Here is a 27,441-nt window from a genome sequence, read left to right as displayed (position 1 = left end):
CATCTGATCTTTGAATCATGTACTAAGCTCTCAAGCTCCCTTGTATAATTTTTTGAATTAATGCAAAAGTATTTGAGGTTTCAACTTGCAGTGGTGTTCCTCTTCATGAATCTATGGTAACATTGTTTTAATTTCTACTTAATATTATGTGAAAACTATCAACCAATAACGCTCTTAGAATAATCTGAATAGAGGTATCTTATTCAGTTTATTGGATCTAGGGTAACATTTTTAATTTCGATTGAATTAGCAGGTATCTCTATTTCTCCGTAATTTTATTGTTATATTATTTCTCTACTTCGATTGATGATTGATCTAGTGTTTGCATAACATTTCTCAGGATTCCATTGAGCATTTGGGGATAGTTCTCGGTTGGACCAACCAACTCTCCACACACATTTTTTGAAGATCCTACCTCATATAAGCTTCAGGATTTATCTAACGATTTTTTTTTGTAGAGTGTTTTTACGCTAGTACCTCTTTAAAAAACCAAAATTTATCTTTTAAATATTTTATGAAAAATTTGATAGATCTGGCTAATAAGAGCCTTAGATCTCAAGACTTGGGAGCGAAATTGGACTCATACTCAAATTTTACAGATCTACGACTCTTGTGCATAAATTTGTAAATATTTTGTATATAGCGGGATCTGGGTATTATTTTTGTTTTTGATTTTGCAAGTGTTGATCTAAAGTTTTTTTTCAAAATCTGAGACAAATCTAGGCCCTAGAGGGAAAAATCTTGTCTTAAAAAAAAAATTATGTGCAGGAAAGAATTCTAAATATGGGTTTTTTTCATAAAATTTCTTTGAGATTTTAAAATAAAGGCTCTAGGCAAAATTTTAAATTTTTGTTTGAAGGTTTTGGGCCTAACCCTTTGTGTTCTTTTTTTCATATTGTCGCCTTCTCTTCATCTTCTACAAATTTTGTTGCCTTCTGTAATATCCCTTCCCTTAATAATACATAATAAATAATAATATAATAATAAATAATAAAAATAATAAAAAATACAAATAAATAATAATAATAAATAATAAATCACTTAATAATAAATAATAAAAATAATAAATCATAAATAATAAATGAATTTAAAAATATACAAGAAAATAAATAAAAATAATAAAAATAAAAATAGTAATAACTATACTAAAACTCTAAATAAGAATAAATAGAAATAAAACAAGAAAACTATCAAAAAGAAATAAATAAAACAAGAAAGCTAAAAATCAAAAGAAAAGTAAAGAAATAAAACAAGAAAGCTAAAAATCAAAAGAAAGTTGCATGTAGACACATGGAGTGTGTGCATGTGGTTCCCCTTCCAATGTTGTTCTATTTAATAGATGGTGAGGAAGATGGGAGGCATTCGTGCATTCTATCATTCCGAGATTCTATCTTTCATTTTCTTGGGAGAATGGTATACTATGATTAGAGCACTTATCTGTGATTTCGGTTGAAGTCTGCTATCTGCAACAAGGTTTTGGGGACGACTCTCCACCCAACCATAGGCTCAATTGTGCAACGTCTTACTACAACTGGCCACCCCCGAGCCCTCAATCAACGTACTACTGCCAGTGCTCCTAAATCTTAGTATACCATTCTCCCAAGAGAATGAAAGATAGAGTCTCGGAATGATAGAATGCACGAATGCCTCCCATCTTCCTCACCATCTATTAAATAGAACAACATTGGAAGGGGAACCACATGCACACACTCCATGTGTCTACATGCAACTTTCTTTTGATTTTTAGCTTTCTTGTTTTATTTCTTTACTTTTCTTTTGATTTTTAACTTTCTTGTTTTATTTCTTTCTTTTTGATAGTTTTCTTGTTTTATTTCTATTTATTCTTATTTAGAGTTTTAGTATAGTTATTACTATTTTTATTTTTATTATTTTTATTTATTTTCTTGTATATTTTTAAATTCATTTATTATTATGATTTATTATTTTTATTATTTATTATTAAGTGATTTATTATTTATTATTATTATTTATTTGTATTTTTTATTATTTTTATTATTTATTATTTATTATTATATTATTATTTATTATGTATTATTAAGGGAAGGGATATTACATACTCTCCCCCTTTAAGGAACTTCGTCCCGAAGTTATGTTGAATTATGTATTATGTATTGTTTTTATTATTTATTATTTATTATTTTATTTACTTCCTGTTTCCAACACCCTCTGTTGAACTAGTATAACCAGCAGGCATCGAAAGTCCCCAACACCCCGGGAAAACTCAAGGAATCTCTATCCTTTTTCCCACTTTCGGCACCAGGGTAAGCCTGACCCGGTCTGTATCCTAGTCCAAGGTTGGCCCCAAGGCTCGCGCCTGACTCAGACCTCATCTGCCCCAAGGCAGGCATCCGGTCCGGTACTCAATGACCCCGGGCATCTGGCAAGGCTGGCCCACTCCCTCCACAACTACTAAGGCGCACAGCCCCAGGCATCGAAGTCTTATACAACCCTTCCAGACTTCGGCATCCCAATCCAATACTAGGCACCAAGCCTAGAACATCAGGCACTTGGCCTCCTCAAGATGGTCTCATAGCTCTTCTAGAGCTATCCATCAAGAGCTATACACAAGACAAAGGAACCACTGGCATATGTAGTGTTGATTGAGTTTGTCCCCAGCCCATATGGTGTTACTTATTCTCCCTCGTGCGTATGGGCTCGCACAAGATCATCAAATAAACCGGCCCTCTCGGCCCATTTGTGGAGTCCTGTGAATCATCACACCTCAACATGCAACCAATGCATTAGTTATACCATCATAGTATCATAGAAAATAATCCACATGCCAAGTCTTGCATGTCATCATGTAACATTCATCATTGTTAATCGTAACATTATGAATAATAACAAACTACATGCTCATGCATGTCATAAATTTTTACGGAAGTATCACATGCTTCACCTCATGAAATACCATCATAAGTTATAACATCCACTATTGTAACCAGTATATAAATGTGAACCACGTGGGCATGATCACCCTCATACCATCATATTATGAAACATCATCAATATGAGAAACATCTCAATACTTATCAATATAGAATAATACTCTATAAGCATTCTTATCATGATTCATTAGAAAAATGAATTTCATTTACTTTACAAACATTCAACTATGAACTAAGATTATTCCACATCCATCTAGGATTTATGTTATCTCATCAATGTTATTAGTGTGATGTTTTCATCAAGACACCAATTAGTTTTTCAATAATCATTTCCACTTCTTTCAACTAAGAATTTGACCATTTACACCATAGGTATAATTATCTAAATACATTGTTAAATTTCACATGAGCCTCATCATCTTGAGTCTTAATCTCTCGTCATATTTTCTTCCTTCCCCCAAGGAAATTCTGGTGAAATTCATTGTTAAGATATTACCCTTTTGTATAATCATTTAAATCATGAATATCAAGTTAAAATTCCATGATCACTATACATATTTTTCTTAACCAAATAGCGCACATACAAGAGGTCATCCCTATTTAAGTCTTATTTTATGCTTAATCTACCTGCATGAGGGCTCGTTGCCCCCTCATGATTTATTCATTAGTTGCATAATTTTCATTGTTCATCCTAAAAAGATTGCTTTTCTTATCAAGTTTCCACTTGATCTCTATTATCGTAGATTCACCCATGCTCAATTTAGAATAGGGATTCTTCCAATACTAATGACGCGCACTAATAAGTTGTTTTGTATGAGGTAACAATATATGATCAATACCCTCGTGAGTGAAATTTATTGAATTGCACCCTTTATTAGTTGAATCTCACTTCTTTTGCCAAATTATATGTAATCGTTATCAAAGTCTCATTATAGAATTTCCAACTATATTTCCAACAATATTTCTTCCTACACTTCATGCTCAATGTTTCCTCATTAGTCTACATCATGTATTTCTTTTTCAAAAAGTTAAACAATTATCATCCTCGGAACATTTTCCTAGTTTATCGTTTGTCATTTCTCACCGATTACAAGTGCTTAGAACTTCCTATAATGACACTTATATAGGCCATCACTTTGACCTTACCAATCATGTTGCTCGGTTCAATCATCAATATCATTAAGAGAATTTTCTTCTTGACATAAACATCCTTTACTTCCTCCTACCATATATTCATAGATACAATTTATTTTTCCCTTAGTCTCAATTTAAAACATGTTACACTTGAAATGTTGCTACTATTCTTCCAATATAATAACTTATCGTCCTTGAATTGCTCATTTTTTATTAGGGATTCTCTTCTTTAATCTAATGTTATCATACCCTTTAGGCCATTGAAATGATCTTCTTTATTATTCAACTTTATTAGTTGTTACACAAAGCAGTTGTATAGCAGTGTAGAGAGGTCATATCCTCCTACGATTATATCACGAAACCTCATGTAACATTATACTTAACATCATAACAATTAGCTAACTAAAATCATAGTGTACGATTTAGATGCATCATAAAGTTTAAACAATAAAACATGATTTAGATTGTCCATAAAGGTAACTGTCTTAGCTAAGTAAGCACTCCTCATTAGTTCATCACACAATTTGTATGCTACAATTCTGATGTAGTCTATTTATTTGCAAGTTTCAACATCTAGAGCCTTAACCTTTAATTAAGCTATTACTAGCCTTACCAACGTTCTATAAAACATTGTTTCACTCCCAATACTTTGACATATCCAATTACATAATTCATCAATGATACATTTACTAAGGAAATTTCAATATTTTCCTACGTTATTTATGAAAATTGACTTTTTATAGAGAGCTTAACAAAAGTTGATCGATTATTTCATACTTTTAATTGCATCTCATGATTTTTCCTTATCATTGTCAATGATGTGTAGCCTAAAATAAAACAAATGCAATAGCACAATATTTACATTATTTAGTGCATTAATTATCCATATAAACACAACTTTCTTATGCTAGTTACCAGTGAGCAGATGTAGAAACTAAACATCAATGGATATAGAGTAATCAAAGATCAAGGAAATCATTTGCTGCAAGTCAACCAATATATTATTTTACCTTTTTCTCTTCTTGAGAATTTTGTATAGTCGACAAAGAAAAGTAGTGACTCCTAAATAAAGCGCCAGTCATTTGAATTCTTCAGTAGTTACCCATAAATCACTAAACCACCCACTAGAATATATTTTAGACTATGAAAATATTAGCATAAAATAAATCAATTCAGGCAACCATCCGAAGAAGAACATCTCCTTCAAATTTTAAAACCAAATGTCACATATGTATGGTTGTAATTTCCGACGCAAAACAATAGTATTAAGAGAATTATGCCCTAAAACCAAATTTGAGACGATCTTCTAAACTGAGTGCACCCAAATCAGTTGATGATAGTGAGAATGCTTCTGATGGTGGTGAAGATATCTCATGCCAAGCCTCTGCCAGAGCATTTCTACTCTACTACAAGCAACATATGAGAGAAGAGATTTGTTTTCTATGGCAATGATACTTATTATGTGCTTTCTAGGCTGCATCAGACTTTATATGACTAGATACTCTCTGCAAAGAAGAATGCATTAACTGCAAAGAAATAAAACAAGAAAGCTAAAAATCAAAAGAAAGTTGCATGTAAACACATGGAGTGTGTGCATGTGGTTCCCCTTCCAATGTTGTTCTATTTAATAGATGGTGAGGAAGATGGGAGGCATTCGTGCATTCTATCATTCCGAGATTCTATCTTTCATTCTCTTGGGAGAATGGTATACTAAGATTTAGGAGCACTGGCAGTAGTACGTTGATTGAGGGCTCGGGGGTGGCCAGTTGTAGCAAGACGTTGCACAATTGAGCCTATGGTTGGGTGGAGAGTCGTCCCCAAAACCTTGTTGCAGATAGCAGACTTCAACCGAAATCACAGATAAGTGCTCTAATCATAGTTTTGAATTTGAAGTTAATTAGTTGAATTGCATGTTGAATATAAATTACTTGATTAATTACATGTTTATTTTGGGTTGTTACACCTTCTCCTCATCCTCTGCAAAATCACAACCCTCTCTGCTTGTTGCGCTTTTCATATCCTCTATTTCTGCTTGCATTTTTTTTGCCTCTGTTACCCTATCGTAACTCCTCATATTTCTTCTTTCACTGCCCGAGGCGTTGCCCTCTCCTCTGCGCGTTCCATCCTTATTTCTCTCACGCAGTCCCTACTCTTCCCTTCCTCCGCCCTCATCCTCTTTCTACTTCCCAACTCTTCCCTTCCTCCTCTACTCGTTGCCCTCTGCATCAGCTTCTTCTCATCGTCGGCTCTCCCTCTGCACATCCCCTTCGCGTTGACTTGCATCTCATTGCCTGTTGACTACATTGAGCTCAATCGACCCACAGATCTGCATCAAGCTTCTTTCTTTCTCCTCCATCGAGCCCGGTGTTGCTCCCTTGTCTTTGTTCGCTCCAACTTCCACCATCAATCTCCTTTGAAACCCTAGCATTTTCTCTCTTTTTGTTTTCATTCTTTCGACTTTGGTTAAATTGATGAGTGTGACTTTGATTTTTTTTATTTAAAGAAATCATTTTTTTGTTTGCTTGCCTTTTTTTGTTTTGTTTTGATTTTCATTTCATTTTGATTTTTGTTTGGCTTTCTTTTCTCTTTTTTAACAAATTAAAAAATTAAAAAATTGTAATTTTATTTTTGACCCTAAATTATATATATATATATATATGGTCTAAGGTTTCCAAATTTCGAATTTGAATTTTTATGTGGCTTCCTTCTTGAGGATTTTGTGATACGAGTTTAGGACTTTAAATTTTTTAAGGGGAGATTTTGTGGTGTTAAAAAATTTTAAATTTTTCTATAGTCAAAGCACGTTTAAATATTTTTTTTATCATCTCAAAAGTTTGACTATAGGAAAACAAGAAATTTTTCTAGACTAGAGCACTTAAGAAAAATAATTTTAATTCCGTAACTATTTGAAGTGTTTAGCATTTGAATTTCATGGTTCCTCATGGTAATTAATTTTCAAAATTTAATTGCTTTAAGTCTTTTACATGCTAAGAGTTTTGAACATTTTCTTATGCTTGATATCTATTGATATTTCTCGTCTTTAAAGTAATTCTAAGCGTGGTTTAATTATTTGAATTATTGAATATTTATTGCATAGTAAACTTCTAAGAATTCTTCAAGTAATTTTTAAGTACTCCTTCATGGAATTGTGGTAAATTTCATATATTTTGTTTCCTAAACTGGGCATTTCTTTTGAGCATCTATATAGTTGGCATTGATAATTAAAAATTGTGAAGAGGTTTTTGTTTTCTTTGAGCTATAATTGCATTGGACAGAATCTAGATAAATTGAAGTGTTAAGTTTGTGTTTTAATTGGGCATTATATTGTGACAATGTTGAGAAGTTCATCTTTCAATCTTTGTCTAGTGAAGCAAATTATTTTTCTTGGGCGATTAAAGGCATTGATATATAACTCAAAAATAAATCGCGGCATAAGCGCTTTCAATCCTTGATTTAGCTTTGGATTGGGAGCGATGGGAGCAAGCTGAACGAGGGTTTGGAACAGGGCTTTAGGGTTGGTAACAATGGAGGGGCAAGGAGGGGGGAGCTCCACTCCCTCCTACAGTCAGGTAGTTGCGAACAGAGGCAAGGAAGCGAGTTCGTATAGATTTAAGAAACCAATGGAGGCAGAAATGGAGGAAATAAGCACAAAAAACCAGTAAACATTAAATCTCATGAATAGAAAGAGAATCAAGAGGAAGTCAGTAGGGAGAAGAGAACAGGAGACAGCAGTCAGAAAGCTGAGCACAAGATGGGGACAGGACCCTGCAAACCTAGGTCAACCATTAAACCCAGGGTTGTTTTAAATGATCCAGCGCTACAGGTGCATAGGGATCACATGGCAACATACGCAGTTATTTGCAAATTTATGGGAATATGGCCAACGGAGAAGGCTTTGTACGCATGGATTAAAAACCACTGGAAACCAAAGGGGGACATAAACCTTCACCTTGGGTCCAAGGGATTCTTCACAGTGGTGTTCACAAACCTCGAGGATAAAGACAAAGTTTTCAAAGGAGGACCATATTTCTATGCTGCTGCAGACCTTTATATGCGACCATGGGTGATGAATTTTGTCCCGGAACAAGAAAAATTCACTTCTGTACCGGTATGGATAAGACTCTACTCCCTACCTTTAGATTACTGGTTGCCAGAATCATTAAAAGCCATAGGCAATAAATTAGGTCATTTTTTAAAAATATCAGATGTGACTCTGCGAGGAAAATACACATCCTTTGCCCGCATATGTGTAGAAATGGACCTATCGGGAGCACTTCTGGATGAAATCATTCTAGAAGTCTATGATGAAGAATGGGTGCAGGCGGTTGACTATGAACATGTCCCATTCAGATGTCGTAAGTGTCATGAACACGGACACCTCTTCAGAGACTGCCCACTAAACAAACTGACGGACAATATTAAAACCAACACAGGCAAAGATCCTGCAGGCTTCACCAAGGTAGGAGGCAAAGGGAAAGGAGGAAAAAAGTACCAAAAGAAAGCTAACGAGGATAAGCAACCAAGTCATAACAGTTTCAAGATTTTAGAAGAAGGAGGGAACAATGGAACGAGCCAGGCTTCGGAGGATAATCCTGCAGAGAAGGAAAAAGATGCTAGCATGGAGGATATACCTGAGAACAACATACCAAGGGAGGTTTTGCCAAGCACTATGGAACTTGGCAGGGACCATGAGATGACCCCAAGTGAAGTTGGAACGGAGGACCATGAACTACAAGAAATTCTTGAGAGGGAGAATCTTGATCTAGAAAAGTTCCTAGAGCAAGGAACCACCAAAGGAGTTGACTCTCTACCACAAGAGGAGTTTGACAGAGTGCAACAACTCTTCCTCTGGAGATCTCAAGCAAAGGGATCTGGGGTCAAAAGGAACCATGATAGCCAGGAAAATAGAGGGGTAAAATCGATGGAGGTAACATCAGGACACTCCTCCAAGAACCCAGGCAGGAAAAGAGGAAGGAAGAGACAGAATGAGCTATTGACAGAGTGCAGGAAACTCATGATTAACTCAGGTAAGATGAAGGATCTTACCAATTACTCATTTACAAACCTTTCATAATGAAGCTCACAACCTGGAACATTAGGGGTCTAGGAAGTAAAAGAAAACAACGAAATCTTAGCAATAGAATAAAAGAAGAAAAACCAGATATGGTATTTATACAGGAAACAAAATGTTCAATAGAAAAAATCAGAGAGATACATAGAAAATGGCTCATTAAGTACGAGTATCTAGAAGTTAAAGCAAACAACACAACAGGAGGGATTCTTACTCTTTGGAATCCCTAGAAACTTGGAATCCTGGATGCTGAGGCATCCAGGAACTACCTTTCGATGGTGATCCAACCTTTGGGTGATAAGGAACTATATATGATCACAAATGTCTATGGCCCTCAAAAACTTGAAGACAAACTCAAGCTTCTCACCTCACTGGAGGAGCTGAGAGAAAGACATCCTGTTATGCCCTGGATTCTAGGAGGAGACTTTAACATGATAAGATCTCTCACAGAAAAAAAAAAAAAAAAGGAGGGACCAGAATACTAGGCAGGGACTCCATTGCCTTCCAGAACTTCCTAAATGACATGAGACTAGTGGATACGGAGACAATAAATGGTACTTTCACCTAGAACAATAAGAGGGGAGGGGCTTCTCAAGTTGCCTCTAAACTAGACAGATTCATAATCTCAGAGGACCTCATTCTCACTGGCCTTGACTTGACTGCATTAATCCTTCCTTTTGGAGGCTCAAATCACTGGCCAATCCAGCTTGAAGCTTCTTTTATAGGCACTCCGAGGAACAGACCTTTCAGGTTTGAAAATGTCTAGCTCACTCACCCTGACTTCATCAAGAACATGAGAAAATGGTGGGTGGAAGACATGCCTGTTCAAGGCACAAAGATGTTCCTACTACAATAGAGACTGAAACACATCAAACACAAGCTTAAAGAATGGAACAAAAATGAATTTGGCAATATTTTCAAAGCCAAAAGAGAAATTGAACAGAAACTACAGGGAATTAATCAGATCCTTATCACAGATGGCTTTACCGAGGAAAGGAAAATGCAAGCTGACTCTCTTCAACAGGAATGGGAAAACAGATGTCAGCAAGAGGAGACATTTTGGAGATAGAAATCAAGAGTGCAATGGATAAAAGAAGGGGAAAGAAATACAAAGTTTTTTCACAAGTCTACTATGGCTCACAGGGTGCATAACAGGATTTCAAAACTCAGAGACACTCAAGGGAAAGAGCTCAGCACCCACAAAGAAATGGAATCGGCTCTGGTTCAACATTTCCAAAATATAGCTGAGGAGCCACTCTTAGACAGATCACTATTTATCAATAATTTCACAAAGTATATTCCAAAGCTTGTAACCAGGGAAGACAATTACAATCTTAACAGGCCAGTGACTGAAGAGGAGGTCAATGAAGTTATCAAAGAGATGCAAAATGGGAAGGCTCCAGGCCCGGATGGGTTCAATGTAGACTTCTTCAAAGCATGCTGGGAAATAGTCAAACAAGACATCCTTGATGTTGTGGAGGACTCGAGAGGTTCCAAAACAGTTTTGAGGGCGCTCAATGCTTCTTTCATAGCTTTGATTCCAAAGCAGGAAAAAGCTATGACACCAGATAGATTCAGACCCATAGCTTTATGCAATGTGGTGTACAAAATTATTTCTAAAGTAATTGCAAATAGACTCAAGCCCCTTCTTCCTACTCTTGTATCGGAGGAGCAAACTGGATATGTGGAAGGAAGACAAATTCTAAATAACATCATTCAAGCTCACGAGGTGGTTCATTCTCTTAAGAGCAATAAGCAAGCAGGTATGATCATACAGCTTGACCTAGCCAAAGCTTATGACAAGCTAAGTTGGTCATACATCAGGGAAGTACTAAAAGCGTATGGCTTCGACCATAACTGGATAAGATGGGTAATGGCCCTTGTCACTACAGCTAGTTTTTCTATCCTACTTAATGGCTCCCCATCCAGAATCTTTAGGCCCTCGAGAGGCCTCAGACAAGGAGATCCGCTCTCCCCCTTCCTCTTTATTCTCATGATGGAAGGATTAGGCAAAGCGATCAAATCAGCTAATGCAGAAGGAAGAATCCAAGGTCTCAAACTAACCCTGAATGGGGACACCTTGACTCATCAACAATTTGTGGATGATACCATGTTGCAGGGTACTCCCACGGTCAAGGAAGCTAAAGCTTTCAAACACATCCTGAACGAGTTTTCTATGGCCGCTGGTACAGAGGTAAGTCTTACCAAATCAAAAATTTTCTTTTTTAATACTGATATTGCTATTCAGAGAAACCTCTCTAGAATCCTCGGCTTTCAAAGAGATCAACTTCCCTCCAAATATCTGGGAATACCTCTCACTGACAAACCCCTGAGCAAGGAAGTGTGGGAGCCAGTGACTAATAAACTGCAGGACAAGATCAGGAAATGGACAAGCAGATCTTTGAATTTAGCAGGAAGGCTAGTGCTTACAAAGGTTGTCCTGCAAACCATTCCCATCTTTATGTTTTCAGCTCTTCCTGCTCCTAAAGGAGTTATACAACATATCAGGAACATCCAGAGAGATTTTCTTTGGGGCAAAGGGGAAGAGAAAAAGAAATGGGCTTTGGTAGCTTGGGAAAAGCTTTGTAAACCCAAGACCCATGGAGGTTTGGGTCTTCACGACCCGGAAACCCTAAGCAAAGTTTTGGGGGCTAAACTTTGGTGGAGATGGCTAAAGGAAACGAGAACCCCTTGGGCCAAGCTCTAGAAACAGAAGTATGCAAATAACTGGCAAGATAGGGATCTTATTCGGATGACGGGGCTCATCAAGGGCTCCCACATTTGGAACAATGCTTGGGAGAATAGAGCCATAGTACAGAAGCATAGTTTCTGGGAGATCAGAGATGGAAACATAGCTTGGTTCTGGGAGGATAACTGGTAGCAGGAACCTAACCTGTGTAGAGAAGAACTAGCCATTCTCAAGAATGACACTGACAATAAAGGTTTATTCAGGGTAAGTGACTTTTGGGATCAGACAAGGAACAAGGGAAAATGGAGAACATGGAAGGACCTAATATACAGTGAAGAGACCCCTTTGAAGGCCCAGGCAGAAGCTCTTGCAATGATCTTGGAACAGAGAAAGATTTTGACTTCAACTTCGTCTGACCAACTAAGGTGGGGGAGAAACAACGAAGGCAACTTCAACCTCAAAGAAGCCAAAAGAATTTCCATTGGGCTTGACTTTCCAAACCCTGACAAGACATGGAAGGACATATGGCAGAACCCACACTGGATGAAAATCAAACTGTTCATATGGTTGGTGCAACATAAAAAAAATCTGACTTGGGAAAATCTTAGAAAAAGAGGTTTAGTTGGTCCATCTAGATGCCAATTATGTGGTCTGCAAGAAGAAACGATGGATCACCTACTCAACCTCTGCCCATTCACCTCTACCTTGTGGAATTGGGTAGCCTCAATCTTCAGACAAACCGATAGGGACAATTATAGTATCACTGGCACTTTGAAGAACTAGAGAAAAGACTTCTCAGAAAATGAAATAATCAACAAATCTTGGACTCTGATACCAGGTTTTTTGATCTGGGATGTCTGGAAAGAACGCAACAATAGGATTTTCAAGAACAAAATTGGCTCAACCCAGAGCATCATAGCTCAGATTATAAGACAGCTCAAAGAAACTGTGAGCACCCTTCTAAAGAAACCCCCCGAGAACCCTCCTCTAAGGCAGGAGGCTCAGATACTCTTTCAATTGGGTCTCCAGTTACCTGCCCCCTAGGGCATAAGCAGGATAGTAAGACACATAACAACGGGAAAGGACTTCTGGCAACCGCCTCCTCAGGGCTTTTTGAAATTTAATATAGATGGGGCCTCTAAAGGAAACCCTGGGGTGGCTGGTTATGGCGGAGTCATAAGAGATGAGCAGGGTTACATAAAAATCATCTTTCATAGTCATTTGGGGAAGGCCACTAATAATATGGCGGAACTCATGGCCTTAGAGCAATGCCTAGAAATCTTGATTAACTCCAATTTACACAATGCCATCATAGAAGCAGACTCTGAATTGATAATCAATTCAGTCAAGAAGATAGGCAATGGCATAGCACCAAAAAAAGTTTCAAATCACTGGCGGTTACTGCAGGTCTACCAACGAATACAATCCCACCTGAGAACCCTGAGAACACTCAGATTTGTTCATGTGCGCAGAACAGCCAACAGGTTAGCGGATCATCTGGCAAATGAAGGAGTGCTCTGCACTAGAAACAACAGAAGATATGCTTGGGAGTCGACACCCTCAGGAAATTTGCGGGAGGATTGTAATAGACAAGCGATCGAAGACAGGGAGCATTATCAATCTATGAAAGATAAGCAGTAATTAGGCCTATGGAAACAAAGGAAAGGGAACCAATCACATAAAAAAAGCAAGGGGTAAACAACGGGCAGGTTGACTGGATGCCGACCAATGATTGCAGCGATCTCCGGCATCCAACAGATTTCGGGCGGATAAATGCTCGGAAGATAAACCTTCAAACGGACCCGAAATACTTTAGAGCAACGGTTAATGCCACTCATCGGGTCCAAATGGAAAATTATCGAGTGGGCATGTTACCGGCCCAAAATTGGCTCAGGACCGTCAGATCTACGAAGGATGGATCGCACGGTATTCGGGCCATCAAGATTATAGACGGTTAACCCTAATCCAGACCCGAAATTGTTTAGAATGGTGGTTTAGGCTTCTCATCGGGTCCGTAAGAAAATATAAGGAGCGGGCTAGTTGGTAACCCGAAATCAGTTCTTAACCGTTAGATCTGCAAGGGCCGGATCGCTCGGTTTTCGGGCTGCTAAGTAAACCAAAGATTAATGCTTGTTTTTAGTCATATATTGTTGCACTATGGGCCGTAGGATTTGTGGGCCCTCGACTTCAAAGGCTGTCGGGTTCTTCGAGGCTCAAAACTTTTGTCTTTCAGCGGTCCCGAAAGGACTTTAAAACCCTTTATTTTTTCTCTTTTGGGTTAAGAAGGCAGGTTCTTAAGCGTTGCTTTGAGCGCTAGTTAAGAGAGTTAATCCTTTTGTAGGTTTCTTTTGAGTTAGGTAAGGGGTTGTGTTGTTGTTCTTAACCCCGTACTTTATGTACATTATGTAATTTTCTCGATTAATGGAAGGTACGAGTCTTACTGGATCAAAAAAAAATCCTTGATTTAGCTTCATCTCGTGCATTTTCATATTAAGTTAGTCCTACATAATTAAAATTTACTTCTAAGCATAACCTTGGTCGATAGAAAGATAGGTACCCATCCATCTTTGCTTAAGAAACCTACTTTTAATAGTACTTAAAACGGTGACCTTGCAGTCATCAAAGCCATAGCCCTCTATAGTGCTGGAGGCACCAAATATGTTAGATTTTCAAGAAAAGTATCATTAATCACACCTTAGTGTGCTTCACCTTATCTTCTCTCTGCCATTTACTACGGAATCGGGCTCAATATAGAAAGGATTGAAGGGTTAAACTTAGGAATTTAACTAAAATTAACCAAGATTCTTACATCTCACATTAGTTTTAGGATCTGCATTTCATATAAGATAGTTATTCATCCAAGCAGCAGTTGTTCAACAATTACTTGTTCCTAAATTTCCTAGCAAGATTATTGACTTTGTAAGGCACAGATATCAATCATTTAAATCTAATCAAATCCTATAGGTCTTGCTAAACATAAAACAAGTACTTGGTCACTTCACTGTGTCTCCCAAACTGGTTGGTTCCTAACTAGTTCTCCTTCATTTCATTTCCGTAGGGTCTACCCCCCTTAGCATGTTGTTGGGAGACAACTTAAACAGAGAGATTGGGGATCAAAGTGACAACATCGATCTGAGTTGTTGTCATGGTGCCAAGACATCTTGTGCGGCAACATTTTTTGGGGCCATTGTCAGGGACCGATTTATTGGACTTTGGCTTTACGACATTCATCTCATTCATTTTTCTCATCCCTTCATCTCTCACCAGGATAATTTCCTTGTCCTTGGTTCCTTTACTGACTTTCTTCCTTGCATTTGGGTTACCTGAAGTTATATTTTTGTCCAAGTGGTGACTCCACTTCCTTCATCTTCTACAAGAGTGTGTACTAGAAGACATACAAGTAGCTTGGTTAATCCTGCTCTTGATCCTGAAAGGGCTCTCAGAGTACAATTACACAATCTCTCTTCTCGTACTCTTCTTGTTAATATCGAACAATAAGCTCTCTCTGATATGCATTTTCATTTTCCTAACCCAGTTGAGCACGACATCATGGACGTGTTCACCCCTTGTAACTTTGTGTTATGAATTAAAAATTCATAAACTAAAGAAATATATATATATCTATATATATATATAGATAACATAAGTAATTAATTAATAAATTATTAAGTAAATTAAGTTAAACAACACTTAATTAATATTAAAGAGACATCGGTTCCAAAGGACATGTCTTTCTATTTTGGCATGGCCAGTCAACTCCTATATAAGGAGAACCGCCATAGCCATGTATTCGTCAATTCATTCAATTAATAAAAAATATTACATATGATTATGTTTCATATCAATGTCTCTGGAAACTGAAAGCGTGAGCATACAAACCAGTTGTACCAATGGTATTAGAGCCCCCACCGTACATTAGGGAGGTTCCATGATTCGTTGCTGCATCGACCTTCCTCGCAGCAGACAATTGTTTCTACCAAGCCTCAGTCCCAGTTCCAACCCTCATGTTGCACAGTCATACTTCTGGTCAATGGATCTCCCTGCACTTAGGGGTTTGTCTCTGTCGCAGCACCGAATTGTGGCATGGGTATTAGTATGATTAAGGATACGAGGAGGATGCACGAAGGACAAAACCGATACGCTGTGAGGGTCAACGCGGAAGGACACAGTGGATACACAGTGACGGCTTATATAACTTGATACGTTGTTACGAGCAGACAGTGACTGTCAGGTTATATAGGCGAGGTGATACACAATAACATCACAGGGTATATAATGTCACGAGTAATATAAATGATAAATGATACAATGGGTGAGTGACGAAATATATGCAGTTAATTAAAACATTATTCACAAATTTATAATTTATATAATCACAATTAATTAATTTTATTAATTGATTATAAATATTAAAAATATATATATATTTAATTAATTAAAAAAAAATTGGGTCTACAAGGAAGAAAAAGAACAAAATGGGGAGCAGTAACAACAATGATATGAAAAAAATCCAAGAAGAACTCAATAAGTTGCATAAGCGCCTTGACGATGTTGAGAAGACAGTTAGTAAACAAGACAAAATGGTCGATGATATCACGAAATTAAAAAGCATGATGAACAAGTTTATGGGAAAGGACAATCCACCCTCAGCCACAAAGTCCCAAAACTTCGGAAGACGAAAATTCTCCAAATCATGATTTCCTGATACACGAGAGGCTGCAAATACCGCAACTACACTTCGAAGAAAGTCAGTACTATACAAAGTTCCTTGAAAGAGACCACCTTAACATTAAAAGAGAATTACCAAAATACAACGGTAAGGACCATAAAGGCGTCGTTGTATGGGTAAACAAGATGGACACCATTTCTGGAGCAAATCTGCCAATAGGTGAACAAGAGAAGGTCATGACCGCATCCAACTGCCTGTGGTGATCTACTAAATGTGCAGCTCGCTCATTCAATTGGAAAAAATTTAAAAACGCCCTGCTAAAAAGGTTTCATGACAAAGAAGAGGATGATGTATACGAGAGATTCGTTCACCTCAAACAGAAAGGACCGGTAAGTGAATATACTCATGAATGGAATGTGTTAGCGATAAGGCAAAGGGGATTCTCAGACAAAGATTTATTAAAAATGTATCGTTGTGGCCTTAAAGTTTACATCCAGGAAGAATTAAAATTATATAAACCCAAAACCATTGAAGATGCCAAACACACAACTATAATTATTGAACGAAAATATAAACTCCATAAGGCACCATATGCCAGTAATGAGAAATCAAATAGCTACTCCAAGGATAAGTCAAATAAATAGTCGTCAGAAAACACTGGTAAGTACGTTCCACCTCCAATGCACAATGGAGGAAAACAACATTCTGGTGTTGAAAGGAAAATGGATGACAAGTGTTGGACATGCGGAGATAAGTATTCTCTAGGGCACAAGTGCACAACACAAAAACTTTACCACTGTGAAGCAGAACAAGAAGAAGAGTCTTTAGAAGATAGCTCCAACGAAGAAAACAGTGAAGAAAATGACAACCCTAATTGAGATTTAGAAGAAGATATGCCGCGAATTTCTCTGGTGGCCATCACAGGGATAGCTCAACCACAGACACTAAAGCTTAAAGGCCATATCAAGAAACAAAACGTTATCGTTCTAATAGACTCAGGAAGTACGCTGATCCAGGGGGCTCTAGGGACACACATAGAACAACGAGGGTTTATGGAAGCTCGAAAATCAAAGTGATCGGAATGCTTTCGAATCAGGACCAAAGCATAGATCTCTTCGTCCTGATCGCAGCAGTGCAAACGATTCGTCAATCCGAGCTCGTATGAGGGAGAACGAGCCAATCAAAGTTTTGGTTGACTTTTGCAAACTAGGCATGCTTAAGGAGGCAGCGTTTTGGACAAAATCCGGCCACTAGATTCCAACCAACCTGGGCCAGATTCCGGGCGAATTTGTGGCCTGTTTAATTTGACTCCTTCGGTCAAATTTTGAAATTTTTGAAAAGGCATTATTATGATTAAAAAATAAAAAAAAGGAAGTGGTGGGCCACCACCCCCACCACCCCACACCTCACCATATGCCATACATAAAATTGATGTGAGGCCGACGGGGATCGAACCCGCCCGACCCACATGGGCCGGCCCCCACCGGGCGGCCCCATGTGGTGGCAACCAAACCACTAAATGCGGCCCATCAAACCATTAATGCACCAACGGTACACCAACCAAAATTGTTATGTGCCCAAACATTAAATGCGCCCGAAATGAATTGCAGAGGTAAGGGTGGGCCGCCCAATGCGGACCCGATGCCCGAAACATGCGGTTTTTAAAACTATAATGTGTTAAAATGGGAGGGGCAGGGATTGACCACCCGACCCCTCCTTAACTAACTCCTATTTTTTACCACTACACCAAACCAACCCACATGGTAAAGTCAGCCCAAAAAATTACATAAACTTTCATTTTCATAGTGCGCCCAGGAAGCATGGAGGAACCAGGAGCAGGCACGGAAAATGAGACGATATAAATTATTTGCAGGTGGAACCATGACTAAGCGAAATTTCCAAGAGGGTGAAATTTTTGCAGTGTCCAAATTGGACAAACTTTATGTCAATCTTACACCTCTTAGCAACACGAACCCGATGGCGCAGTCAGTTTTTTGATCTGAGCATCCAATTTGCAGCGGACCTGGAGGAGGGAATCTTTAAGGAATCTAAAAGATTCCTTGAGCCCCAAAATTCCACTTTCTCAGAATTCAGAAATTTGACAGTCGATTTTGCACTATTCGATGCCACAAATCTGATGGTGTGTTCAGATTTTCCATTTGCTCATTTCATTTTTTGGCCACTCTTCTAAGTGGAGTGTAGGTGTCAGCATTCATGTGTGAGCAGTGACTTCCATTCGATTCGATGTCGTGAGATCGATGGTACGAATAACTTCAGTAGTGTGACATCCTTTTCTTCAGATGGCCCCTAGATGTGAGGTATATGCAGTGCGTTCATGTACTTGTTTTTGGTATGCATTGTGTTGTACATATCCCTGTTTAATGTTTGATGTGGGATCTTGTTTTCATACTCGTTTCATGATTCCTGTTTGATGTGATGCGAAATCATTTGTGGGATGTGCTTGTTGTCATGATTCGTCATGTTTCGTTCGAAATCCCTTTGTTATCATGTTGATGGGATACCCATGTTGTCACCATGTATGTTTGCATTGAGATCCCTTTTATGCCATGTTGGCAATATGATCATCATGCATGAGTTTTGTGTCATACTGATAGGAGTCCTTTTAACTGACGGTACCTGTAGCGGAACATCTCTTGGAGCCACTCCAGCATGAGGGCATTTTCCTTGTATGATAGCGACATCACCTCTTATGTACATCATCACTATTGACATCACTTAATGCAGCGGCCTACACCATCTTGACATCGGGGCCCGGAGACGTAGTCCCTCTTGGACGAACTTTGTTGTCAACGGCTTATGTTTTCATGTGTTGATGATTGTCATGTTCTTCTTCTTTATAGCATGCAGATGTATTCATTTATGTTCTTTTAAAAATGCAATCTAACACATCACAAAAGTAAAAGGTCTTGGAAGGGTCCTTTGTCACACCTGGACCCGGATCATACGTTGCAAAAAAACTGAACATTTTTGCTTACCCTGTAGCAGATTTAAAAGTTAAGGTGGCAGATGGGAAATGAGTAGATGGAATAGGAAAGTGTCATAAAGTCAAAATGCAATTGAATGAATACGAAATGGATTCCAATTTCTATACAATCGCCCTAGGAGGAGAAGATGTCGTTTTAGGAATACAATGGTTGCAAACACTGGGCACGTATTCGGTAAAATCACCAAAAGTAGTTCATTAAATTCAAAATAGATGGAAGGAAGTATAACTTGTTTGGGTTCCAAACTCCACCTACTCAAGTCATCTCTGCTCAACTGATGAAAAAACTTATTTGCAAGGGAGCCCCAACATTTCTTGCACAATGTCAACAGTTGGAGTTATTATTGGTAGAAGGGAGTCCCCAACCATTAGAAATTTCATCCTTAATCCAGAATTATGAGAAGGTTTTTCAAGATTTGCCAATAAAATTACCCCTTGAAAGGAAAATTGAACACATCATTGAAGTCAAACCAGACTCAACACCAATAAATGTAAAACTATATCGTTACCCCCATCATCATAAAACAGAAAAAGAACGATTGGTACAAGAACTGTTAAAACATGGAATCATTACGAAAAGTAGAAGTCCATACGCCTCACCTGTAGTATTGGTCAGAAAGAAAGATGGATCCTTCCGATTGTGTATAGATTACAGAGGACTAAACAAAATTACTATTAAATATAAGCTTTTGATCCCATTCATTGACGAGATGCTAGATGAGCTCCACGGTGCAGAGTATTTATCAAAATTAGATTTGAGATCAAGTTATTACCAAATACGAGTAAGATTAAAGGACGTTAAAAAGACAACATTTAGAACTCACGAGGGGCACTATGAGTATAAAGTTATACCATTAGGATTAACAAATGCGCCAGCCACTTTCCAAGCAACCATGAATGATTTTTTTCACCTATACATGCGGAAGTTTGTATTAGTCTTTTTCGATCATTTACAGTAAGACATGGAAGGAGCACCTCAAGCATCTAGAGGAAGTACTATATGTATTAGAGAAGAATCAATTATATGCCAAGTTATCAAAATGTACATTTTGACAAAAGGAAGTTGAATACCTAGGACACCTTATATCCAGGGAGGGAGTGAAAGTGGACCCCAAAAAAATCAAAGCAATCAAAGAATGATGAAAGCCCAAGAATTAACCAAGCTAAGAGGATTTCTAGGCCTAACCGGGTATTACAGAAGATTCGTAAAAAAACTATGCACAATTGACAACATCCCTGACCAACTTGTTAAAACACAATGATTTTCAGTGGAATAACCAAGCAGAGGAATGCTTCGAGAATCTAAAAGAAGTAATGTCAACCACACAGGTACTTGCAATGCTAGACTTCTCTAAATCGTTTGTATTAGAATGTGATGCTTCAGAATTCAAAATTGGGGTCATATCAATGCAAGACAACCACCCTATAGCATTCGAGAGCAGGAAACTTAACAAACATAAGAGTTTGAAATCAACTTACCAAAAAGAGATGCTTTCCATCATACATGCCTTAACAAAATGGCGACAGTACTTGCTCAGAAGTAAATTCTCAATCCGAACTGACCACAATAGTCTTCAATTCCCACTTCAACAAAACAACAAACTTGGATGGAGAAGCTTTAAGCTTTCGACCTAGAAATATTGCATAAGAAAGGGAAGGAAAATGTTGTAATTGATGCACACTCACATAAGGATGATGACAACACAACATGCGCCACCATGGTATTCGTTCCTGAATGGTTAGACGAAATACGAGATGAATTTTCCAAGGATGAGGATTGTGATTCTATGATTGAAAATATCAATCAATATACCAATTTTGAATGGAAGAATGACATAATATGGTACAAAGGTAGAATTTACCTAACACCAACATCCAAATTGAAGATGAAAATTCTAAAAGAATCTCACAGTTCTCCTTCAGTCGGAGATGTAGGATTCTTCAAAACTTACTGAATATGCAAAGGATGAGGATTGTGATTCTATACCAATTTTGAATGGAAGAATGACATAATATGGTACAAAGGTAGAATTTACCAAACACCAACATCCAAATTTAAGAAGAAAATTCTAAAAGAATTTCACAGTTCTCCTACAGCCGGACATGTAGGATTCTTCAAAACTTACTACAACATTCAACAATCATCCTATTGGAAGGGTATGAGCAAGTAAATCCAAAAATATGTTGCGGAATGTGATGTTTGTCAAAGGAATAATAGTGAAAATATCCCAACCCCTGGTTTACTACACCCACTACACATTCCAAATCAGAAATGGGAGGAGATTGCGATGGAATTCATTGAAGGACTACATGTATCTGACGGTAAGGACAAGATATCTGTCATAGTTGATAAACTCACTAAATAAGCCCATTTTATGGCTATCAAAAACACTGACACAACTAAGAAAATTGCAGATATGTTTTGTAAAAACATTTACAAAGAACATGGGTTTCCCAAGGTCATAGTAAGTGATAGAGACGCAAAGTTTAAAGGCAATTTTTGGAAGGATTTCTGCCACCAAGCAGGAATATCGCTCAACATGAGTTCAACCTATCAGCCCCAAACAGATGGTCAAACTGAAGTCGTAAATAAATTCTTGGAAACATATCTTCGTTACTTCGTCATTGACAAACAAAACAGATGGACCCAATGGCTACACCTAACAGAATGGTGGTATAATACCACCTACCATACTTCAACTAAAATGATACCTTTCCAGGCCTTATATGGTTATGAGCCACCCAAGTGGAAGGACTTTTCACTACTCGATTCTAAGGTTCCAGCAGTAAAAGACCACTTAGAAGAAAGCCAAAAAATCATAACTTAATAAAAGAAAATATAATCATGGCACATAATAGAATGAGACAACAAGCCGACCAACATCACACTAAAAGAGAGTTCGAAGAAGGAGATTGGGTCTTTGTTAGGCTCCAACCTTATAAGCAATTGTCATTAAAACAAGAAGGGAAAAATAAGCTATCACCTAAATATTATGGCCCATATCAAATAATCAAATAAATAAGTAGCGTGGCTTATGGACTGAAGCACCAGACAGTTGTCGAATCCATAACACCTACCATGTATCAAGTCTCAGAAAAGTACGAAGGAAAAATCAAATAGCTCAAACAAAGATACCAGAGATCGATGAATAAGGAAGAATCGTACTGGAATCTGAAGGTATATTCGCTACCCGAGAGAAGGTATTACAGTCCAAGACAATTAAGGAGTACCTCATCAAATGGAAGAAACTACTAGAGGAAGACTCATCTTGGAAGTCAGAACATTTTCTTCAACAACACGCAACCTTACTTATGCTTTAAGGACAAAGAATTTTTAAGGGAGAGGTGATGTTTTTGAATTAAAAATTCATAAACTATATATATATATATATATATATATATATATATATATATATATATATATATAATAATAAATTATTAAGTAAATTAAGTTAAATAACACTTAATTAATATTGAAAAGACATTGGTTCCAAAGGACATGTCTTTCTATTTTGGCATGGTCAGTCAACTCCTATATAAGGAGAACCGCCATAGCCATGTATTCATCAATTCATTCAATTAATAAAAAACATTACATATGATTATGTTTCATATCAATGTCTGTGGAAACTGAAAGCGTGAGCGTACAAACCAGTTGTACCACTTTGTGAACATTCAAGGTTATCCTAATGATATTCCAGAGAATGTGATGGATAAATTGCCTTCTTTTCAGGGAAATAATGCAATTTGTGTTAATGCTCATCTGAAAGCTTTTGGTTCTTGGGTAGGTAAGTATGCAAGGGTTGTTGATTATGATCATGAAGATGTAAAAATGAACCTTTTTGTTCTTACCTTGGAGGGAGATGCTTTGGATTGGTTTACGGAAAAGCCTGATAATTCATTTGATTCTTTGCAATCAATTATTAATGCCTTTAAGGAAAAGTATGGAGATAAGAGAGAAGAGAGGCATATCGTAAAAACTATCAGTGTCATAAAGAAGAAAGAAAATGAGACTATAGAAGAATTTACTAAGATATTTAATGATATTATTAAGGAATTACCTCAAGATTATAAACCTCCTGATAAATCTCTTTTGGGTTTTTACATCGATGCTTTTGATCCTGATACATCTTATGAATTGAAACAAGCTAAGAATCATGATTATAAAGTTGCTCAGACTTTAGTTGTAGATCTTGAAAAATATAAGAAGGCATCTGGGAAGTCTGAAATCCCAGGTTTTGATAGAGCTTCAACAAAATTGAAAGGAAAAGAGGTTGAAGTATTTGATGATGACCCTATACAAAAATTATTGCAACAAATTGAAAGCATGGAGCTTAACCAAGCAAAATTAATCTCTAACCATGCTAAGGAAATAAGTACTTCGCAGTCTAGGTTGGTTCAAATGGAAATGGCTAAAGCGCAAAATTTCTAGCCTATGAATCATAATAATAATAATAGAAGTAATAATACTTGGCAAAAAAAGGCCAAGCTAGTGACAAGAGACTGCCTACTCCGCGTGAATATACTAATCTGGTCGATGAAGCTCTGCCTTATTGTAGGGATTGTGATGCTCTTCATGAGGAGGCTACTTGTCCCACAATTAAAAGGATTATGGATAGTGGAATGTTTGGGACGAGTAATCAAATAAATGTTGTTGGTAAAGAATTTTCTTTGTCTATGGAAGATTGGATGGAGGTTAAGGAAAACAGTCAAGATGTTAGGCCTTCCACATCGTCCTTTAGTATAAATAATTTTGATCATGAAAAGGATGTGCTGGTTAAATTATTTGGTTAAAAGCCTTCTCTAGAGCAAGCCCTGGGAATTGTTAAAGATAAGGGTTTAACTTATCAAAGAAGGGATAAGGATCAAAGCGGAAATCAAATTCCCCCTCGAATTTTTAACCCTGGTTCAAACTCTGGATTAGATGTTGATTTGGGAAGTTAGTTTAATAATGCAAAATTTTGGGTTCTTGTCACCAAGATTTTGAAGATCCCTTCCCAAAGAGCTAAGTTATAAAAAGTTATTGAAGCTCCTCATGAGAATGTTTCTCAACAGAAGGCACCTAAGACTGTCTATCAAGATGCCCCTAAATATTTGAAAAGTTTGGATTCAGAGAACAAGGATCATCAGCCATTCTTTATTACTTTGATGGTTAATGGATATAAATTGAATAATTGTATGTTGGACTTTGGTGCATCAGCCTGTGTCATGACCAGGAGGGTCATGGAACAACTTAATTTAAGAGTTTCTAGGCCTTACTACAATATATGTGCCATGGATTCTAAGAATATTGAAGTTCATGGGTTAATCAAGGATTTACAAGTTCATTTATCAGTTTACCCTAACATTATGATTGTTATGGACATTGTTGTTGTTGATGTGCCTGATGCTTGGGGTATGCTATTATCTAGAAAATGGGCCTCTGATCTAGGAGGAAGTATTCAGATGAATTGGTCATATGCTACGATTCCTTCTCCTAGAGGTGATGGGTTTGTAAGACTTAACAGGGAGCCCGAAAGAAGATTCCATGTTGAAGACCCCATAATGAGATAATTAAAGAACAATCTGACGTTAGGAATTATGTTTATTTTGTCTAACTTCGTAGTTTTTTTCGATGATAACATTGATGAAAATATTGGGGATCTGAAGGATAAATTATGGTACATGTATTTCAACAATTCATCATCTATGCATGGTAAAGGTGTTGGAATCATATTAAAGTCTCCCCTTGGTCATGTTTTCAAATTTTCCTATAGATTGGAATTTGAAGCAACCAACAATGTTGTCGAATATGAAGCTTTGTTGTTGGGTCTTGAGTTGGCAAAGGATTTAAGAGTTAAGTTGCTTAGTATCAATGGAGATTCTGACTTAGTCAACATGCAGATTAAAAATAAATGTACATGTAAAAATCAAAGGTTAAGGAATTATCGAAATGTTGTATGGGATACCATGGAATACTTTGATGCCCTTGACCTTGAAGCTATCCCAAGAGAACATAATAGTTTGGCATATGAGCTTGTCATAGTTGCTTCTACTTTGCAGTTATTTGATGGGTTGATCAAGGATAAGATAAAAATGGAAGTTATTTTTAGACTTTTTGTCCCAGGTAATTTAGAGCATTGGTAAGTTTTTGATGATGAAAAGCAAATGATTCGTTTTCTTGATAATTTGGATGAGTTTGAAAATTTTCGGATAAATTCTATGGAAGATGGATTCGATGATCATGAAGATATTATAAATCCTACTCCTAGGAATGTTGTTGCTTGAGAGAAACACTTTGATCGGCATAATGCCACAAGGACAAAATAGGAAAATAAAATGGATCAAGGTGAATTCATCGAAGTAAACATTGGTACCTCTAGTGATCCCAAGATTGTCAAAATTGGTAAGGGTACTAATGACGAAGAAAGGAAAAAGTTAACCAATGTATTTTGTGAATGTCAGGATGTTTTACCATTTTCTTATGATTAATTAAAAGGTTATAGCGAAGATGTCATGCAGCACATTATCCCTTTGAAAGATGAAAATGATAAACCCTTTCGTCAAAAGCTTATGGAAATAAATCCTAAGTTAGCCCTTTTAGTTCAAAAGGAGCTTTCAAAGATGCTTGCAACATGAATTATTGCTCAAACTAGGCATTCAACATGGTGTTCCAACCTGGTGATTGTTAGGAAAAATAATGGTACAATTAGACTTTGTGTTGATTCTCGAAACCTTAATCTAGCATGTAAGAAAGATAATTACCCTTTACCAAACATGGAGACAATGTTGCAAAGTGTAACTGGTTCTGGAATGATGTCATTGCTAGATGGTTTTTCTAGATATAATCAAGTATGGGTTAAGAAAAAAGATCCATCACAAAACTACATTCACCACACCATGGGGTACTTTCAAATATATTAGAATGTCGTTTGGATTAACCAATGCTAGGGATACTTTTCAAACGGCTATGGATTATGCCTTTAAAGGTTTAATTGGGAAAATTATTGAACTTTATCTGGATGATCTTATTGTTTTTTCTAAAGATGGTATTAGTCATATAGGTCATCTTAGGCAAGGTTTTGACAAATGTAGAGAGTTTTGGATTTCCTTGAATCCTGCTAAATTTATTTTTGGAGTAACTGAAGGAAAATTACTTGGTCGCATCATTTCCAAAGATGGGATCAAGATCGGTCCTGAAAGAGTTGAGGCAATCCAAGAGATTCCTCTCCCTCATAATCTTAAATCCCTTCAATCTTTTCTTGGAAAAACAAATTTTCTTAGAAGATTTATTCTAAATTACGTAGAAGTAGTTAAGCCTATTGAAAGTCTTCTAAAGAAGGATGTAATTTTTTTATGGAAAGAAGATGGAAAAAAGGCTTTTCAGGAAATCAAGGGTGTTGTTGCCAAATCTCTTGTTTTAGTTAGTCTTGATTATTCAAAGGATTTCATGATTTTCTCTTTCGCTTCTGAAGATACCATTGTTAGCGTCTTATTACAGAAAAATAAGGTTGGTCACGAACAACCTATTTCTTTCATGAGTAGAGCGCTTCAAAATTCTGAATTAAATTACACTACCTCGGAAAAGCAAGCTTATGCCTTATTTAAATCTCTTAATCATTTCAGGACTTATGTGGGTTATTCCAAAATCATTTCTTTTGTCCCACATTCTGCGGTTAAAGATATATTAACTCAAACTGATTGCTTAGGGACTCGTGCTAGGTGGGTTACTAAAATCCAAGAATATGACTTAGAGATTAGACCCACCAAGTTAGTCAAAGGTCAAGGCTTGGCTGAAATGATGACCGAAGGTAATGAGAAAGTTCTTGGTTTGATTTGTCTTAACGATTGATCTTCGCCTGAACTGCAAAGATTAGGAGAGCATAAGTGGTACAAGGATATTATTTATTACTTGATAAATCTTACGTCCTAACCATTTAGTTGCTCATAAGAGAAGGGATCTTAGATTAAAATCCACTAAGTATT

This window comes from Pinus tabuliformis, chromosome Q (assembly GCF_031772625.1).
Source record: "Pinus tabuliformis cultivar Carrire ecotype Pingquan chromosome Q, CPIR1, whole genome shotgun sequence".
NCBI classification, from domain to species: Eukaryota; Viridiplantae; Streptophyta; class Pinopsida; order Pinales; family Pinaceae; genus Pinus; species Pinus tabuliformis.
The sequence above is the reverse complement of the archived record's forward strand: the minus strand, read 5'-3'. Positions refer to the sequence as shown.